Below are 12665 nucleotides of genomic sequence, written 5' to 3'. Positions count from 1 at the left end.
GGGCCGCTGATCTGCTCAGCTCGGGCAGGAGCGTCCTCGCTGTCCTGGGCCCTCCCGGCCTCTGCCTGTCCCGGGGGAGGCCGGATCCTGGGCTGTGTCCCGGCGCCCTGTGCTCCGGAGCCTGCGCTGGTGGATTCGCGCTCCCGGGCCGCGCAGCCCCCTCCGCGGAGCCGCTGCCCGAGCACCCCGAGCTGCTCCTGGAACCGCGCAGGCCCCTCTGCACGGAGCTTCTTCCTCTGCCCGAGCCCCTCCGAGCTGCTCCCAGGGCCGCGCAGCCCCCTCCGCGGAGCCGCCGCCCGAGCCCCCCGAGCTGCTCCGGGTCCCGCCGGTCCCGCCGGGTCCCGCCGTGCGCGCTGCAGCCCTTAGGGAGCTCGGCGCACTCTCCTGGGCGCGCAGTTGCTGTTACTGTCCCAGGGAGCCGGAGGGCATCCTCGCCCTCCTGGGTCCTGCTCCCACTCCCCACGAGCCCCTTTCCGCCCGGGAAGGTCGGTGCAGCTCCTGCGTCTCCGGGACGGGGCTCTCCTGTCCTGGGGACACTCGCCCCGGCCTCAGCCCGGCTCCTCGCGGGGCCCCTCCCCCTTGGAGGCCTTTGTTCCTTTATTTCTTTTTCCCCGTCTTCCTACCTTGATAGATGCGCGAACTCTTCTCACTGTAGCATTCCAGCTGGTCTCTCTTTAAATCTCAGGCCGAATTCATAGATTTTCAGGATAATTTGAAGGTTTTCTAGGTAGTTTGGTAGAGACAGGTGATTTGGAGACCCTGCTCTTCCGCCATCTTGCCCAGATGTTCTCATTTGAGTGAGTAGTGCTAGATTTTAGGGCCCTCAATCAGGGATGGGATGTGTTAGAAAGTAATCATTCAGCTGAGGATCATGGTTCAAACAGTAGAGGAACTGGCAGAAGGGAGTACAGTAGACTGACGGCATTAATGGCCTCATTCTACACCTCTCCCAGTTCCCACTCCTTTTGCCTTGTCACTCTGCAGTGTCCTCTTGATTGGGCATTCTATCCCATACCTCGACTCTGGGCTTAGCCTATGTCTTGCCTTGGACAATGGCATGCTTGCAAATGTGACCCCCCCCCCCCCCCGCCCCCACGTGGAGATCTGAACAATGCTTACATATTTTTCCTTGTTCTGTTGCTCCTCTCTGATTGTGGTGACCAGGTGCCTGGCTGGCCTGCTGTGAGGTGGGACATGTGGTCCAGAGCCCAGTTGTTCCAGACATCCCAGCTTGACCCCAGAGCAGCCAATAACCTGCTACCACCAGACTGGAGAAATCAGCCTAGCTGAGGCCAGAGCTGCTCAGCTAAACCCAGCCCCAATCAACAACACACACACACTCTTAAACAAAATAAGTGCTTATTATTTTAGGACCCTGGGAGATTTGCCATATATCATTATTGTAGGTAACTGACAAAAGGTAGTACTGTCAACATTGAGTTTTTGGTTCCGTTGGTGGTGTAGCACTTCCCAGACTCATTCATTCTGCTTACCTGATGGTCAGAGAGGGCGAGTAAGGACCTTCAACACATTTGAAGCTTAGTCACTTGGAAGTACAGAAACGTAAGGCAGAGATCATTTTGCCCCTTCTCAACCTAGCTTAGTTCTGGGTTTGGGGAACAGTGGGTGTCAAGTCAGATGAAGGACTCCTCCCCGAAGCTGTAGGCTTTCTTTTCAGCCCACCAGCAAGTCCAAATAGAAAATGATTGTTCTTCCTTTGTGTTTCATGGGCTCCCTTCTTCATTGATGGCTCAGAAGCCTCCTTACTTCATGTGAAGAGGAAACCACCAAGAAGCATTTGAAATGTGTACATCATGCCTTTCCAGTTGCTAAATAACTATTCCAGCTGGTTCAGTACATTATGGGGGACCTAGGATCACATACATTTTAAGATTTTAGATTTTAAGAAAGATGTTTAAGTCCATCTCGATGTTTTTACAGTGTAATGTGGAACATGGTGCAAATGAATTTCTATAAGTGGATTCTTATTTAATGATCCTAATAATACTTATCTTTTTTTTTCTATATTAGCACCATAAATTTCTGCATACTCATCTCAGTTAAAGTTATCAGGGAGAAAGGAAAAGCAAAAGCTCAAAATAACCCTGAGAAATACTGTTTGGGTGATTCTGCTCACAAATCATCTTATTTCACAAGATTTTGGAAAGCGTCATCACTCCCTGCTGCAACTGGGCCATTTTGCAGCTTGAAGTTTTGAGGTGAGTCACCTGAAAATGGAGCTAACAGCCGACTGAATGAGAAGGCTCAGCAAAATGACAGATGTGATGTGTGAGACTTACCAAGAGAGAGGCTGTGCAGTGTTCTCTGTACCTCACTGTCATTGCTTGTCTGTCTGCAGGGTTGGCCCACTTGGAGAACTTTGGAATTTCTAGCTCATTAGGTGGTTTAAAAATATTTATGTTATGACTTTCAGATAATGACGGCTATTATAATTTGTACACTATTCCACTTCTACTATCTTGACTGACAGAATAATGGAAAAAATTATCAGGAATCAGACATCACCACTTGGAAATTATAAAAAGGAAATGCTAAAAAGCTGGAAACACTTCTTTTCTACTTAATGCAAGTTTTTCCAAAATGAAGCAGGGCAAGGAGGATATAGGGTTGATTGATACGCTCAGAAATGTTCCACCAGTGGCCAGTTTGGCAGGTGAGCCCTACAGACCATGGTGGACCTTAAGGAAAGTCAGGTATATCCACTGGATGCCTGTTCGTGGATGGGGATCCACACGAGATGAAAGCACTGCAGGAGGGAGACTTTAGAGTTCACGCAAGATTCACATGAAGCTGCTAGTGAGGTGAGATTTCTTCTGGACACATTTCGTTTTCTATTTGATGTAGTAAATAGCAGCCTGGGAAAGCAGGTTGGGCAAGATTTTCCATGAACCTGGCATTATGGGTAAACCAAAAAGAAGAAAAGACCAGAAGCTGACCCTTAGCAAAGTGGATCCCTGGAAAGAGTTTCTTCTCCATTTCCTCAGCCTCTGACAGCTAGCTGCACATGGAATTTATAGACAGCAACCTTGCTGCCTAACGTTTGCAAGGAAATTTTTAAGAAAAATAGAAGAGTCAGCGATGGGGATCCAAAGAGCATGAACCATCCTTATTAACTATGGATGCACTGAACAGGGCAACTCAGCGTCAGACCAAACCAAGTGTTCTGAGGCCTGAAAGGAAGAAATGCTCAAGTTTTATTTCTAAAAGAAATAATTTTCCAGAGGAAGAAGAAAAGATTCACAATAAGCTTTTTGTGCTTTCAATAAAACTCTAGAAAATACAGAAGCATACAGTAATAAAACAAAAGACTGGGTTTAAAAAGGGAGCCGGGTAGGGGTGCCTGGGTGGCTCAGTCTGTTGAGTGACCTACTCTTGGTTTTGGCTCAGGTCATGTTCTCAGGGTTGTGGGATTGAGCCCCAAGGGGGGCTCTGCATTTAGTGTGGAGCCTGCTGGAGATTCTCTCTTTTCCTCTCCCTCTGTCCCTCCCCTGTTCTTGCATGTACACACTCTCCCTCTCTTTCAATAAATAAATGAAATCTTAAATAAAGGGGAGGGGGGTAAGCTAGGAGACAGAGCACAGAAACACACCATTGGACAAGGTAGGGAAAGAGGAAAGGAACTAACATGTAATAGCTGATTCAAAATCTGAAAATAAGTCAGAGAAAGACAAATATTTGATTTCACTTATATGTAGGATCTAAAAACAAAACAATTGAATAAACAAACAAAAAGCAGAATCATATCTATAAATACAGAGAATAAACTAATGGTTGTCAGAGGGAAGGGGTGGGAAGAGCAAAATGAGTGAAGAAGAGTAGGAGATACAGGTTTCCAGTAATGGAATGAGTAAGTCATGGGAATGAAAGATACTACATAGGGAATATAGTCAGTGGTATTGTAATAGTGTTGTATGGTGACAGATGGCAGTTATACTTGTGGTGAACATAGCGTAAGGTATAAACTTGCCAAGTCACCATGTTGTACGCCAGAAACTAATGCAACATTGTGTGTCCACTCTACTCATATAAAAATATATTTAAAAATCTGTCTGAGGGGCGCCTGGGTAGCTTAGTGGTTGAGCATCTACCTTTGGCTCCGGTCACGATCCCGGAGTCCTGGGATCGAGTCCCGCATCAGGCTTCCTGCATGGAGCCTGCTTCTCCCTCTGCCTATGTCTCTGCCTCTCTCTGTGTGTCTCTCATGAATGAATAAATAAAATCTTAAAAAAAAAATCTGCCTGAGAAGGACTAAAATTTGCATTAGGAGAATTAAAATGGAAAGGCTTTTTCCCCCTGATGCAAGGAGTTATAAAGGAGAGGACAAGTTTGAAAAGTTTTTTCAGAATTCAGATGAAGAAGATAAAGGGATGACATTCAAGAGGAAGAAAATAATTTGGTCCATGCATTCTAAAGATGTAATAGAAAGACCATGATCTTTCTTTCTTTTCTTCTTCTTTTTTTTTTTTTAAAGATCTTATTTATTTTAGAGAGAGTGTGTGTGAGCAAGAGAGAGAGACATACAGAGAGAGAGCCAGCAAACATATGAGCAGGGTCAGTGGGAGAGGGAGAAATAGATTCCTCCACTGAGCAGGGAGCCCAATGTGGGGACTTGATCTCAGGATCCTGGGATCATGACCTGAGCAGAAGGCAGATGCTTAACTGACTGAGCCACCCTTGTGCCCCAGGACCAGTCTTTCGAATGTCCTCACTTTTGGTGTCTTCTCCGAAACACAGACTAAAAGAATAAATGAATTAAGGCTTTCAGATTTTAAGGAAAAAATGTTTGTCCTGAGAATTTTATGTTTAACTGAGTTTTCATTCGAATGAGAATTAAAAAGTACATTTTTAGATGTTAATCAGCTACAAAAAGTATATCACTAATAATGTAAGTTATTTTAAGCCACAAGAGATTTATAAGAAGATAGAAAAATAAAGGCAAATTTAGAATGGGACTATTTTTATAAAAAACAATTAATGGCAAATATTGAAAAACTTTGCAGCAAAATAAAATCGAAAGGATTACTGTGATTATAGTATAAAATCAGTTATGGTTACTGAAAGCTGTTAAAAAATTTTTTAAATTAGAAACGAGGTCAGTTTAACAAAAACAAAGTAGGAGGTGAAGATAGGGTATAGGTAGAAAGATAAATGTTTTCAGTTATATGTAAGAGAATACATAGGTATATATTTTCTGATATGATTTTTGAGACTACAGTTATATGTGAGGTTTTTCTTCATTGTGAGATACAACATTCTATACAGAATCATGCACACAATGGATGTGTAATAATTGTAAAGTAAATACCAGTGTAACCACCAGTCACTGAAGAATGAACTTTATCCCAACCACTCAGAAACCTGCTTTGTTCTGATTATACTTCCATTCCTTCCCACTAACTTCCCCTCATCTGAACTTCCCTTGCCTTCAAATAAAATAGCATTGCCACCTATACCATATGGTGCACTTTCACCTGCTTTTTAGCTTTATGTAAATAGAACATAAGCATTATTTTGTATTTTATTTTTGTGTCATCCATATTGATATAGGGCAGTTTGTTTGCTTTTATTACTTTGTAGGATTTTATTATCTATTCATACAATTTATTATTCTTCTGATGTTTGTGAATTTTTGGCTTATTTGCAGGCCTTGGCTCTTATGAGAGGTAGATCTTTAAATATTTTAAAAGGTGATGATATAGAGAATTGAAAACAAGAATAGGTGAAAAAATGAAACATAATTTAAACATCAAAATAATGTTAAAACAGCAAGGAATCTTAAAATGGGCGCTATAAAGTGGAATGGCAAAAGTAAACCCAAACACATGGAATAACAGAAGATGCTACTTTTTATTAAAAGGTGAATACTAGAATTGGGTTAAAACATTATCTGAGAGCCTCTGATCACAAGTACTTATACAATGAAATAATTTAAAAAGGTTAAGTATGAAAGGTTAGGAAAATCTACATAAGCAAAACATGAACAAAACAACTGGAGTTACAATAATAAAATTAAACAATTAGGATTCATTGTGAAATCATTAAATAGGATAAAGAAGGTCCATAATTTTTTAAAAGAGTATAATAAATTGTGTGCTTCAAATTAAAAAACCTCACCAAATTATATAAAAACCAAGGTCCATAATTTTTTTAAAGAGTATAATAAATTGTATGGTTCAAATTAAAAAACCCCACCAAATTATAAAAACCAAGCTGTTAGAAATTCAAGAATAATTTTTAAAAATATTTTATTTATTTATTCATGAGAGACAGAGAGAGAGAGAGAGACAGGCAGAGACACATGCAGAGGGAGAAGCAGACTTCATGCAGGGAGCCTGATGTGGGACTTGATCCCCGGTCTCCAGGATCACACCCTGGGCTGAAGACGGTGCTAAACCGCTGAGCCACCGGGGCTGCCCCTAGAATAATTTTTTTTCAAGAATAATTTTAAAACACAATAGAAGTGTAAGATGTTAATATGTTTTCCTCAGTACTTGACAGATTAAGTAGGAAATAAATGGCAAAAACATATCCAAATAATAAAATAAATTTAGATAATTTATTAGATATATATTGAGCTATTTTTTCTATAACAAAGGGTGAAAAGAAAAGGTACTCAGCACATAACTAAAAAATTAGGTAAAGAATAACAAAATATAGCTTACAAAGGAGAATAAAAATTATGCAAATAGCAAAAATCAATGAGGTTAAAAAACATAAAAATAACTGATGCCTCACTACAAATGAGGACAGATATTGAGAGATAAAAAATTATAAGCAAATATTATTTGATTCTGCCCTAAATAATTTTCAAAACTCAAAAAACAATGAATAGGAGGAAATATAAATCATAAAAGGGATTCAATAAGGAGAAAAAAACAGAGTCTGAGCATATAAACAAACAATTGAACTACATATTGAGGATGTTTGTCAAAAATAACTTTCTGAAGGGGTGCCTGGATGGCTCAGTCAGTTAAGAGTCTGAGTCTTGATCTCAGGGTCATGAGTTCAAGCCCCCCTTTGGCTCCACATTGGGTGTGGATTCTACTTAAAATGATAAAGCAACAGCAAAAACCTATCTGAAAATGCTTTGGGCCAGAACACTGGAGTTCTGTTACTCTGTGAAGGATAGGTAAGAACATTCATCAGTACTGTGCTCTATGAACTCTGCTATGGCACAGAGATAACTGAAAAAACTAGTTATTTTACAAACCAGTATTTCCCAAATTGGATCATGAAAGCACAAACAAACGAAATAAAAACTAATTTCATTTATAAATATATGATCAACATTCAAAGTAAATTTATGGTAAGTTAAATCCCAGAAAAAAATCATACAGTTAGTTACATATTAAAAATAATTTTATTACAAACCTAGTAAAAAGTGTGGATGAAACTTTTGGAGTGGGCAAGGTCTATTTAAACATAACAACAAAGGTAGAAACTATTAAAAATAGTTCATAAATGTGTATCAACAATAGAATGATCCAAAATAAAATATAACAGCCAAAAAGGAAAATAAATGGCAAAGTTCTGTCAAAGCACTCATATGCTTAATATGTAAAGAGCTCTTACAAATAAAAAAAAATGCTTTAATAGAAAATTGGGCATAAGTGCAAGCAGACAATTTACCAAGAAATTAATGAGCATTATTAATAAACAACTCAGTTTCTCTAGTAATTGAAACATTAGAAATTCAAACAACTATTTGGTATCAAGCTATGGTCAGTTCATTTTGACCTTGTGAAATTCAAAGCTATTTAGGAGATCCTGATGTATTCTTAGGGTTTATATTCTCAAGTCATCCCTGACTCTGAGTTTTCATTTCCAGGAGTTGTTTTGGGAATCAATCTGATGCATGTTGATTTTGTCAACATAGGGAAAATTAGGCCCTTTTCAATAAACAGACAAACACATACACACATGCACACATACACACACCCTTCTCCACCATTTGGTGGCCTTTTTCAGGAAGATGCCTCAGCATTACCATACCAGGTTGTCTTATTTCTTCCTCTCCCACTGGCACTCTCTCTTTTTTCCCTGCACCGTCCCCCTTTCTTCCCCAGCAGTTCCTCCTATGCCGGTGGTAGAGCAGGTTAGCAGCCTGCTGCCTTAGCTTCTGCCTTCAACTGTCCTGTGAGAGTCTCATCTTCTATACCAAGGAGTTTATCAAAGCAATGTCCTAACAAGACAGTTCTTTAAGAAAAATCTGTTGGCTTTTAGGATAATAATGCTTCTGCTACTGTATTAAGACCAAACGCAAGATTTCAAGGAAAATGTATTCGCTGTGGACTACTTTAGATTACCTCCCACAGATCTCTACTAATATTTTCTTGGGACATTTGTTTGCTTTCTACTATCATCAGACAACTTTGAAAATCCCCCAAGTGAAGTATTATTTACCAGTTCAGGAATCTTCTTTCAGAATTTTGGTTTCCAAAGTTTAGGAGGACCGTTCTTACCTTTGTCCCCATGGTGACTAGTGACAACCTAGTGAGCTGGTCTTGGTCGTAGTTATGGCGATTTATATTAAGAGATCTAATCATCTTTAATTATATGGAATTTAATTATATGGAATTCGAGGATTTATGTTGGAATCCTGAGTCCTATTCATGGTGGTCCAAAATATGGAACTGTAACTATTAAGCATTTCAAGTCATTTGGGCTCTATATTCATTAATTGCATGTTATGTACATATGGCCAAAAAGTTATATGTGATTAAGACTCTACAATTTTAAATAAATTGAAATTTTTATTTGGGAGAAATCAGACCCCTGCAAATCCTTGACTTAAAGAAAAGAGGAAGGAGCATGGAGAATGATTATTTCTTGGTTATCTAAATGTCCCAGGTATTACTTTATTTAATGCTCACACAAACTCTATGTGGAGGGTCCTATTATCATTTCCATTTACAGATAAGGAAAGAAGTTTTGGGAGGTTACTGCTTTGCTCAAGGTCACACATCTAGTTAAGTCAGACAGCCTAGTTTTTGTATGTAATCTTCACAGGAAACTCTAAGATAATTTAGACAGTGGTTTTTGTTTGCTTCATCTAAATTACAGAAATTACCTGAATGAGTGGGTTTTCTGTAATGGAAATCTAGCAAGGCTATTGAGAACCTGGAACCAATTTTCCAGAAGTCTCTTGGTCACCCTGAATCGTATTAACTACCTTTGCTTTAACTTGTTTTTTTTTTTTTTTTTTTTAATCATTGTATTGGCTGCTTTTTAAAAAAAATTCCCTCTTTTGTTCTTTACTTATTGCTGACTTCTAGTCCCACTTTGTCTATTACAGCCAAGACACTGACATTCACCAGTAGATCATTGCACTTAAGACACCCTCTTAATTGGAAGAGGGTGAATGTTAATCATCTGAATTATTATTATGATATTTTCAGTACCAAGGGTGCCCAGGAGGCTTTTTAATATGGAAATCCACCAAATGATAATAGGAAAAAATTTATTTCTTCCCTGTGCAGTTATAATTTAAAGGTGAAAATAAGTACAATACAGCTAAATGGAATTATTAGTTGGTGTTAAACATTATAACTTTACAAGCTATGAATAATGAATTTCCCCACAGCCTCCTCCTGAGCTGTTTGTAGGAAATTGAAAGCACAGCATAGATACCTCACCATCACTATATATAATTTAGAATTCAGTTTTTTGGATTTAATGTCCTTGAGTATAAGAACAAATCTACTAGGACTAACTCTTAATTTAGTTACCCATAAGACATGAAAATTACTGCTTCAACTTCAGGAAATGTAAAGTCAACATCAGATTTCGGTAGGTGGCTGATGATTAGGAAGGTTTCTCATCTATAGCTCGCTTGGACTATATTCCAGTGGGTAATTGGGAAGTGGCACTTTCTTATTGCCAGATCCCAAAGCCAAGAGTTTACTTTATGGCCCTCTCAGTTTGTCTCCTTGTACTGATCTGTGAGTGATGTTTCTAGTTCTGGGGGAAAAAACCCCACAACAAACCAAACCAACAACCATGAATCAGCAATTGCCCACCTTAGTTTTGAAAATTCTCTGGCTCATCATGCTACTTTCATATCTTTCGGAGGCTTAGGATATTCATCTCTCCTTACTTGAAAACAATTGGGATGAACACGGTTGGTAAGGCTCAATGACAGCTTGCTTTCTTATAGTACCTTTTATGTATGAATCACAAAGCCTTTTCTAAATCATAACTCAGTTCTTGCAGCTCCTCAGAGAGGCAGGTCCCATTAACACTGTTTTACAGATGGCCATGAAACAAGTCCAGGGAGTGTCAATAAGCAGCCTAAGGTCAGGCAGTGAGTCAGTGGGAAAGTCTGGGGACCAACTTGTGGTACTTTTGACATGTGCCTCGAATTTGATGCCTTAAGAAGGGTGAAGAATTAATAAATGAGCAAGATAAATGGACATCCACTTGAAGAACTGTTTTGCAATAGGCAATAATTGTTCCGATGAATCATTCAAATTATGTCTTAGCTTAAGAGAATCTGAAATTGCAGAACATTTTTCCTGGCAGCCCACCATGGCATACAATTTTTTTGGTAAATTAACCTTTGGGTTTTAGCATTTAAGTTTATAAGTATATAAATGTGAGATCACAGGATCACTGCTAGGATGGTATTTGGTAGTTTCTGTTATGTGATGTAAATAACTAAAGAGGGAGATCTTTAAAATACCCCACAGTAGAAAAATGCAGTGGGAGACACAAAATAATTTCAAGTAATACAGTGTAATATTTGGAGATGCAACAATAAACAATTAAAAATTGGAAGCTACTTTTTTCTAGAGGTCATTTGGTTTGTCCAACCTCTGCTACCCGTAAACCATTTTACTTAAAAGAGGATTATTCTATTTGCTAAGAGCACTTGGAGAAGGAGGTCTTCTTTAGACAACGTTATAAAATGGTCTATTAGCAGGATGTGTAGCTCTCTGGTGCAAATAAAATTATTTCATCATTGAGGGAGGTAGATTGGCTATCTAAATTGGGTCTGTTGTCTGTACTATGTTTAGAGTCACTAGAAGGCCAGGGCCTGCTCCTCAACTTTACACGCTAGGCCTTTTAGTTTTGTTAGTTTACCCAGGGTTAGCAGCCCCTGGAGGACTGGGTCAAGTTAGCCAAACCTTAAAGAGACTGATGTATAAACTACACTGGCTATTTAACTCACATGAAAATCAGATTAGCTTATTTGTGCTGGATACTTGGTACATTTTATTTCTAATAGGCTAGGCCAATTGGAAAACCAAATTAATATCAGAATTCTATTTGAGAGTCCAGTTCGAGAGGTGAATGATCTGAATGACATGTTTATTATGTCTGAAAAAGATGTATTTGCCTAGTGGCCAATAAGAACACCTGCTTGGCTCTCAGATGCCCTGCAGGTCTCTACCCTTCTACAAAGATCACATTACCCTTCAGATGTTTGCATTAGTTGAAATGCAGTTTCTCAAATAATGATTATCATTTTGCCTCAGTGTAGAAGATGTAGATGACAATTTAGTCTAAAGAAAAAAAAAACATTTAGAACCTATCTCTTCCAAAATTGATTAATTCTGAAGATGTCCACACATTTCATTCATTTTATCTCTTTCAGTTTTGATGGATTCAATTAACCTCTATTTCCATTCCCACCTTCAGATTCCGGGTCAGCACTACATTGGGGACTACTATTATTCTTGAATTATATATAATACATAATTTAATCCCTTACATTGAAAATTAATCATTGCTTTTAGCTCTTCTTAGTTATTTTTTAGTTTTTTTTCTCTTGTGCCCATTTATCCTCCAACACATTAGCTATTTTTGCATCCCTCTTAGAATAGTATCTCTATCTGAAAGCTACAGACTGAAAAGTTGTTTTGGCTGTGGAGCCCCCAGTGGGTTTCTAGGCAAAGAAAGAAAACTTTGTAGCTGTATTAATATCAAGAGGGGAAAAGGATGCTGAAGTTAAGAGATGATGTGAAAGATGAAAATGGCTATCTCGGGTCCAGTTGATTCTTTTTCTGTAGGGTCATTTTTTAATCAACCTTTAGTTCTTTTGTTATTTAACAAAAGTAATTGCTGGCTTTAGGTTCACATCATAGTTCAGTAACAGAGATAACTGTGGTCAGAAAAGCAAGGACTGAGCAATAGTCTATGGTTAGTTTAAGAAGACTGAGCCTTGACCTTGAGCGGCCATCTTAACTATGGCTAAATTGCATGTGGGGAAAGACATTATCTTAAAACACAAAAGATACTTGTGTTGTTTCACCCTATCCCTAAATAATAGGAATTCAGTAACAGTAAGAGACATCCTGAGGACACCAACTCTTAGAATATAAAATTGAGGCCAAAAATGAAAGGGCAATCTAGTAGTTGGGAACAATTCACTCTTTCTGGCATTACTGCTGGTATTGAGTATTTCTAGTGTTAATTCCACCTTCATAATTTTCAATCCACAACAAATTGCAAAGCAATTTCACTGAAAATCTAACACTGCATTAGTCTTCCAAGGGCTGACCTAGATTGGTAGAGTTCCCATAGTTTTGAGTAACACCTGGGGGTCCCATGTGTCTCACTACTCCTTCTGTTGTGGAAGGCCTTGAATTCACATATTCTCCATAGATTCTGGAGTTTCATAGTGTTTCATGAGAAATAAAACC

The 12665-nt window shown here is 38.9% G+C and overlaps 1 protein-coding gene across 7 annotated transcripts in view; it reads left to right on the top strand.

Annotated features, from left to right (window-relative positions):
* Positions 1 to 12665, top strand: part of KRTAP11-1 (keratin associated protein 11-1) — a 104759-nt gene that overhangs the window by 38867 nt on the left and 53227 nt on the right. For 5 of the 7 annotated variants that reach the window (XR_012021294.1, XM_072806714.1, XM_072806713.1 and 2 more), the window contains one exon: positions 2032 to 2219. The exons of the other annotated variants lie outside the window; for them this stretch is intronic. The gene's annotated coding sequence lies outside the window, so the exon portion shown is untranslated. The remainder of the gene's footprint in view (positions 1 to 2031; positions 2220 to 12665) is intronic. 7 annotated transcript variants of the gene reach the window in all.

This window comes from Canis lupus, chromosome 30, assembly GCF_048164855.1.
Source record: "Canis lupus baileyi chromosome 30, mCanLup2.hap1, whole genome shotgun sequence".
NCBI lineage: Eukaryota > Metazoa > Chordata > Mammalia > Carnivora > Canidae > Canis > Canis lupus.
Note: the sequence above shows the minus strand (reverse complement) of the source record. Positions and strands in the feature narration are given on the sequence as shown.